The sequence below is a fragment of the Neophocaena asiaeorientalis genome, unplaced genomic scaffold (assembly GCF_003031525.2).
Source record: "Neophocaena asiaeorientalis asiaeorientalis breed wild unplaced genomic scaffold, Neophocaena_asiaeorientalis_V1.1 scaffold604, whole genome shotgun sequence".
In the NCBI taxonomy this organism is placed as follows: Eukaryota; Metazoa; Chordata; class Mammalia; order Artiodactyla; family Phocoenidae; genus Neophocaena; species Neophocaena asiaeorientalis.
The window spans coordinates 870,078-878,557 of NW_020172000.1; positions in this window are offsets into that span (position 1 = coordinate 870,078).

An 8,480-nucleotide genomic window follows, 5' to 3' on the forward strand; every position below is an offset into this window, starting at 1 on the left:
CAGACTCATAGACACAGAGAACAAACTAGCATGTGCCATAGGAGAGGGGTGTGGAGCATGGATGAAATAGGTGAAGAGGATTAAGAGGTACAAACTTCCAGTTATAAAATAAATGTCACAAGGATGTAATGTACAGCATAGGGAATATAGTCAACAATACTGTAATACATTTTATGTTGACAGATGGTAACTAGACTCATAGTGGTGATCATTTTGTAATGTTTAAAAATATCAAATCAACTATGTTGTACACCTGAAACTAATATAATATTGTAAGTCAACTATACTTCTATTGAAAAAAGAAAGTTAGGTGTGAATCAAAATTTCTAATACCCATATCTTTTGGCCTAGCAATTCTACTTGTGACACTTTCCTACAGATAGACCTATAAATGGTCTAAGGGTATGTGATAAGCAAAATTCTAAGATAACCTCCAAGATTCCCACTCCATGGTGTACATGCCTTCTATAATTCTCTGGAGTGTGGGCAAGACCTGTGAATATAATGGGAATCATTCCTGTGATTATGTTATCAATCAGTTGACTTAGGAGTTACTCAAAAGGAAGTTTATCCTGATTGTTCTGTCCTGATTAAGTGAGCCCCACCAAGAGATTAAGCCCTTCCCAACGTCAGAGAGATTCAAAGTGTGAAAGGGCCAATGGAGGGCACCATGTGGCAAGGACCTGAGAGTGCTAAGAGTGGTCCCTGGCCAACAGCCAGTAAAAAAGCAAGAACCTTAGCCATATAGCCACAAGGAAAGTCATTCAGCCATCAACCTGAAAAGGCTTGGATTCAGATCCTTCCCTAATCAAACCTCCACGGGAATCACGAAATAATGAATTTGTTTTGCTTTAAGCTGCTAAGTTTGTAATAATTTGTTATTCAGGAATAGAAAACTAATACAAGGTATTTGTATAATACAAGAATGTTGATGACAACATTATTTGTAAGAGTGAAAGATAAGAAATAATGTGACATGCAACATAATAATTTGTCAAATAAATCTAGGTATATTTGGACAATGAAATGCCATGATGTCATTAACAGAGTAAATTCTCTAGGTACTAATATGAAGGCATGTCCTTGATAGTATGTTATATAAAAAAGAGGCATTTGTAGAACAGTACGTATACCACAAACCAGTTTTTTGTAATAAAAATCCCTCTTTTTAAAAAAAATCTACACATATATATTTAAATATGCATGGAAAAAATCTGGAAGAAAATACATGAATCTTGTTATAGTTGTTACACTTTGAACATGGGATCGGCTCAGTCAGTGGCATAAGAAGGGCTTTAACTTTTTACTATCTACACTGATGTATTGTTTGAATTTTTTTCAAGGAACATATATTACTTTGTGTTAAAATTAATAAAAACTCACAATCTGTGATGGTAGTAGTAAAAGCTATTTTTTCTTTTTCCCAGATATATTCCTTTATCTTAAGATTTCATTACTTTGAAGAAAAGTTCACTTTAAAAGTATTATATTTTTGAACATTTATTTACTGTTTGCAAAGACTTACCATTTTGGTTCAAAAGATCTACTTTTTATGTATAATGAATGTAAAAAGTCTATGCTTGAGACTTCAAATCCAGAACAATTATTTTCAGTTTTAGGGAAATCACTAACTGTTAGCACACATATCATTTGAAGGCAGCAAACCAAATCACAAGGGCAGTTTTTGAAGAGTGGCATAACCTTATCTGCAGCCAGCACTAAAGAGATTGACCTCTAATAGGGGAAGCACCTGTGAGGTTAGTGAAATAAAGGGGATTTGTCTAAATGGGCACAGTAAGTGAGGCCAACTTGAAAGGGGACAGAATGTTTTAGGTTATAGGCAGTGACCAAGACCAAAACTAAACCAAACATGAAAACGGAGCCATAGTCAGGCCAGGGCCACTGCTGGACCATATAGTGCTTTTGTTCAAATTATTTAAAAGCTCCAATTCCTTCAAGGCAATAGAGCTCCATTCCAGACCGCATTTTTCCCCTTATCCTAGTGCTTTAATGCAGTTAACAATCTGTACCACTAAATAGGCAGTAATCGTGAGTCAGTCTCAGGAAAGCAAAAAAGAACTGGGGTGTGAGAGCTGGTACATGAAATTTAGATCAAATTAGGCTCTAATAGGGTTACCTACTTCTGTTGTGACACTGTGCTAAACCAGCCTGAAGCAAAGTCGGGGACAGACATAAGTCTAATAAAGGCCAAACATACCTGATACCCTATATTAGTCAGGGTTGACACATAAAATTAACCATCATAGACCCTATCAGAATCTGTAAGATAATAATCATAAGGCAATAGTTTTGTTATATTTGCATAGAAATGATTATTAAAGTGGATCAAATGAACTTATATTGAAACTAAAAATATACAGATATTTGAAATTTTATAAAAATTAAAATGAATAAAACCTATCCTGACAATAAAAAATTTCAGTTTGATAAGATTTGATCACATTTTATTTTATAAATAAATAAATGTAAATATATATAAATATAAATATATATTACTGTCACTTCTATGTTCTGAAAATAAAATTTTCTATTGCACTAACATTGATGCTGTATGTCTGCTTATCAATTATGAGAACATGATGAATTAAAGTTTATCCATTAATCAGATATCTGAATGGCACATTCTTCAAGGCATCCAAGTGTTACATTTGTTTTCTCAAATTTGTATAAGGTCCATGTCGCACTGAATCATTTTTCATCAAACCACATTACTAATCAATCATTTAATCAAGCACTTTCTACATGCCCAGAAGCATGCTAGATATTGTGGGGAATCATAGGAAGTTGAGAAAGAGAATCCTGTTATTGAGGCACTTGAAAACAAGTTGAGGAGACAAGGCTTACACTCATAAACTATATAAAGAATGTGTAAGTATAAAGTGCTAAAGTGTGTGATACCAAAACTAAACAATAAGGTCTTATTTGTGACATATACAATAAATGCAAAAAAAAAAAAAAACAGAGTAAAGAAGGGAGAATTCATCAGAAAGAGTTTCACCACAGAGGATATAGGACTTGAATTGAGCCTTAAAGAATAGGTTGGGTAAGCTCAATTTTTCTGTGCTATAAGCCTTTTTTTTTTTTGCGGTACGCGGGCCTCTCACTGTTGTGGCCTCTCCCGTTGCGGAGCACAGGCTCCGGACGCGCAGGCTCAGCGGCCATGGCTCACGGGCCCAGTCGCTCCGTGGCATGTGGGATCTTCCCGGACCGGGGCACGAACCCGCGTCCCCTGCATCGGCAGGCGGATTCTTAACCACTGCGCCACCAGGGAAGCCCTAAGCCTTTTTGAAAGCACAAAAATTGCATGAAGAAGTATATTTTATCCTATGTAAACTAAATGTCGATGCAGGACTTCTAGAGAACACTAAATATGTTTCTGGACCTCAGATGCTTTGCTAGGGAAAAGGGAAGGGGCAATGTCTCAGCTTCTGGCATAGAAACTTGCTTATCCCTTGTTGAGGGAGACAGTCCTAGCTTCCACTTTGCTTGGTCATTCAGACTTTAGATCAGTTCTGTTTCATTGTGATGAATTTTTTAAGTAATTAGAGCATTCAAAATTTCCATTTCCTTGTGACCAAGTTCTTTCTGCCATTTCTAAGGTTATATAACACTTACTAAAAGCCTTTGGAGGGCTTCCCTGGTGGTGCAGTGGTTGAGAATCCGCCTGCCAATGCAGGGGACACGGATTCGTGCCCCAGTCCAGGAAGATCCCACATGCCGCGGAGCAACTGGGAAAGCCTTTGGAATGATTTGAAAATTCAATATGCATTTTCTTCTACCTGTAATAATAGTTCTTCATTGTTTTCTTAAAGAGGAAAATAAGACACAATTATAAGAGGCTGATCAGGGTATTCCATTCTTCAATTACCTTAGCAATAATTAATTATCCCAATTCTCATACTTTACAACTTTGCAGTAGGAGGCATGCTCCCTAATTACCACAGGGCATTTATGCCTGATTATTAAAGCAGCAGTATAACTAAAGAGATATGCATGTACTGAAGATAGACATCATTTACTGAAATGACTACAAAGGACAATGATAAGTTTCTGACTTCTTATGATGTCCCACTTCTTCAGCCATGGGTTTCCATTTTCACTTTTCTTTAGTTCTAATTGTAAATGTCATGAAAATATATTTAAAAACTAGTATCTTTCTAGGACTAAATAAATACTCATAGGATCAGAGAATATCATTGTTTGAGGACATATTGGAGACTATCCCTCATTTTATAGAAGAAATAGCCAAAGAGGAGATAAGTAGCTATTGACAGAGTCAGAAATGGAATTAATGTATCTTGATATGAGTTAATCTAGAGTATTTTTTTGGTTTGTTTTTAAAGAGGGTGGTTAAATTAAAAGTTTTGGCAACCTAGAAAGCACCACCATAGTTCTCCTACACATCATCAATGGTTATAAGCTCTTCAAAACTCTAAAAACCTTGAGGCCAACTTAAGGCTGATCTTCTGCCAGTGCCAAGACACCATGAAACAGTTCTTGGTATAGGTCTACAGCTGAGCCCAGTAGTAGACTCCATAGGAGACACCTACATACTCACCAGTTTCTATAGGTCATTTTTAAATATGCTGTGCTTCCTCTCCATTGAAGCCCCCAATGCAGGCCTGAATTGACACACTGCTGACACTCTAAAACTCTTTTCCTGACTCGTTGTTGATTAATTATTGGCATATACCATATACATGTTGAAAAATAAATCTTGGCAAGGAAATTTCTAGTAGCTAAAAGAAGATCAGTATGGGTGATTGGCCCAGAAAAGCATTAAAGTGTTGACCCAAAAGCCATATTGAAAAAGACTTAGTAATGGAAGACCAAAACTCATGCTCTTTTCTCAGGATCCTGCATCAAGCACTGTGCTCTGTATGTAACAGGTGCCCAATAAATACTTTTAGAATGAATAGACTCTAGTGAGCCATGTCTACAGGGATGTTGGATTGGAGTATACACTAGATTTTGGAGTTATAATGACTCAGGAGAGAAAGAGTTTGTAAGGAGTTGGGTATAAAGGTATAATGGTAAGAGAAGCACCAGTTATATTAAATAAATAGAACTGAGGACTTCTCTTGAATGGCATTTAGAATCAACTAATAAACTAGATTTATGATGCCATGAAAGCATAACAACAATTACTAGTAATTGGTTGAAATAGATCAAGGTACACAATCACAGGTTATAGTAATCTGAACTTCAAAGTAAAGCACGATCCCTAAGGATTATATTTAAAAATAATAGTAACTGTTCTAGATCAGCTGATATTTAGCACATACGAGGTATAAGCTTTGTCTTTCACACTTACCCATGGTGTGAGATTTAATAAGCAATTCAACCAGAGCAGTAAAACCTCATTATCCATTTTCTCCTCCGACTGTCCCAGGGGATCCTTCTGGAATGACCAGAGATTCATGGGATGTGCAGGAAATTTCTCATCATTCATTCCTATGTGGAATAACAACCTGATTCCTGGATATAACTATCCTAAGAGTCAAAAATAAAAATGGTATCAAAAGTCATGGGTCCTATGACTTCCTAATATAATATCTCAACATTACAGAAGAAAAAATAAGTCAAAAGTAAATGAAAGCTTTGAAAACTGTGAAATAAGGGACATGGTGCTATTTGTTCTGTGATTGTCACAAAATTTTTGTTAACATAGAAAATACAAACAAATCATAAGAGAACTATCTCATGGAAAGACCTACTCTTACTATACCTACACTATCTTTTCTCTTCCAACCATTTTCTAGCATGGTCAGGAATTCCCTTAGTTGAAGGAAACTGCATATTTCTCCACAGCAAGGCTTTGGGAAGGTTTTTAGAGGGAAAATAAAGTTCATAATGCAAACTGTGACAAGTCATGAAATCTGACATTTCCCCTTGGTTGACAAGATTTCATTATCCTACATCCCAAAACATAGGATTCTGAACTAATATTGGAGGACAAAAGAGGTGGCCAAAGGATCCTAAATCAAGCCTTTTCCAAATCTCCATAGCCTGACTCTCATTCATTTCTCAATAAAATGTTATTGAACGCCTAGTATTTGCCAGTCTCTGTGATAGATTTTGACAATTACAACAAATATCTGTATGGTACTTTAGAGCTATTAGTAACAAGATCAATAACAAACGGGCAGCACCTACCTGGAGAAAGCTCTTTCCATGGCTTTATCAGGAAAGGCAAGAGTGCCTGACTGTGCAAACACATTTTAAGTCCTCTTGATTATATCTGCTTATAACCAACTGGCCAAATTAGTCATAACAATTCACCTAGCCAAGCCCAACAACATTGGAGAAAGAAAATATACTCCTCCAGTGGAAGAGAAGTGGTAGAAAGTATTTGCTGAACAATCATCTGATCTTCTGCATAGGATATTACAGTAGAGTATGACTATGGAGGCTTCTTTAGTTAGGATGGCTGGGGACAAATGCTCCAAGGAGGTAATATTTGAGTTGGATCCCCAATGTTGAAAAGGGGAACTATTTGGAGGCAGAGCATTCCAAACAGAAGAAAAAAAATTCAAATACTGTGAAAATGAAAAAAAGCTCTGTGTGTGTTCAAAAACAAAACAGTCATCAGAGTAGCTGGAAGGTAGTGAATGGGGGATAAGGGTAGAGGAAGATGAGTCAGAGAAGTAGGCAAATCATGCAAATCTTATAAGGTCTCTATAAGGGGTTTGGATTTTATTATATGTGATTTTAGGAGCCATTGGAGATTTGTTTGCTTTTTAATGAAAAATTCCAAACATATACATAATAGAGAGAATGATATGATAAACTCCATATAACCGTGACTCAAATATTTTTAACATCTTTATTGGAATATAATTGCTTTACAATGGTGTGTAAGTTTCTGTTTTATAACAAAGTGAATCAGCTATACATATACATATATCCCCATATCTTTTCACTCTTGCATCTCCCTCCCTCTCACGCTCCCTATCCCACCCCCTAGGTAGCCATGACTCAAATTTAATTATCAAAATTTTGCCATATTTGCTTCATCTGTCCTATTTCTTTTTCTTTGCTTAAGTACTTAAAGCAAATTCCAAACTTCATGTTTTCACCAGTATATACATAATTTAGTACGCATCTCTGAAGATAATGAGTATTTTAAAATTGAAGTACAGTTTATTTACAATATTATATTAATTTCAGGTGTACAACATAGTGATTCAATGTTTTTATAGATTATATACCATTTAAAATTATTATAAAATATTGGCTATATTTCTTGTGCTGTACAATATATCCTTGTAATTTATTTATTTTATACATAGTAATTTGTACCACTTAATCCTCTACACTTATCTTGCCACTGCCTCCCTCCCCTCTCCTCACTGGTAACCACTAGCTTGTTCTCTATATCTGTGAGTCTGTTTCTATTTTGTTATATTTATTCATTTTATTTTTTAGATTCCACATATGTGATAACATACAGTATTTCTTTCTCTGTCTGACTTATTTCACTAAGCATAATACGCTCCAGGTCCATCCATGTTGTTTAAAATGGGAAAATTTCATTCTTTTTTATGGCTGAGTAATATTCCATTGTGTGTGTGTGTGTATGTGTGTGTGTGCGTGTGTGTGTGTGTGTGTACCACATCTTCTTTACCCATTCATCTATTGATGGACACTTAGGTTGCTTCCATAGTTTCCATATTACTTAGGATATCTTGCATATCTGCATAATATTCCATTGTGTGTGTGTGTATGTATGTATGTATATTTATATATCTTCCTTATCCAATCATCTGTTGATGGACACTTAGGTTGCTTCCATACCTTGGCTATTATAAATAATGCTGCTGTGAACTTTGGGGTGCATGAATCCTTTTGAATTAGTGTTTTCCTTTTCTTCAGATATATACCCAGGAGTGGAATTGCTGGATCATATGGTAGTTCTATTTTTAATTTTTTGAGGAACCTCCATACTACTTTTCATAGTGGCTTTACCAATTTACATTCCCACTAACAGTGTAGGAGGGTTCCCTTTTCTCCACACCCTCTCCAGCATTTATTGTTTGTACACTTTTTGATGATGGCTATTCTGACCAGTGTGAGGTGACATCTCATTATAGCTTTGATTTGTATTTCTCTAATAATCAGCGATGTTGAGCATATTTTCATGTGCCTCTTGGCCATGTGTACGTCTTCTTTGGAGAAATGTCTACTAAGATCTTCTGCCCATATCTTGATTGGGTTCTTTTTATATACAGTGGCATGGTTTGCAAATATTTCTCCCATTCTGTAGGTTGCCTTTTCATTTTGTAAATCCACGCACCTATGGTCAATTAAGCTACGACAAAGGAGGCAAGACTCTACAATGGAGAAAAGACAGTCTCTTCAATAAATGGTGCTGGGAAAACTGGACAGATGCATGTAAAAGAATGAACTTAGAGCACTCCCTAACACCATACACAAAAATAAACTCAAAATGGATTAAA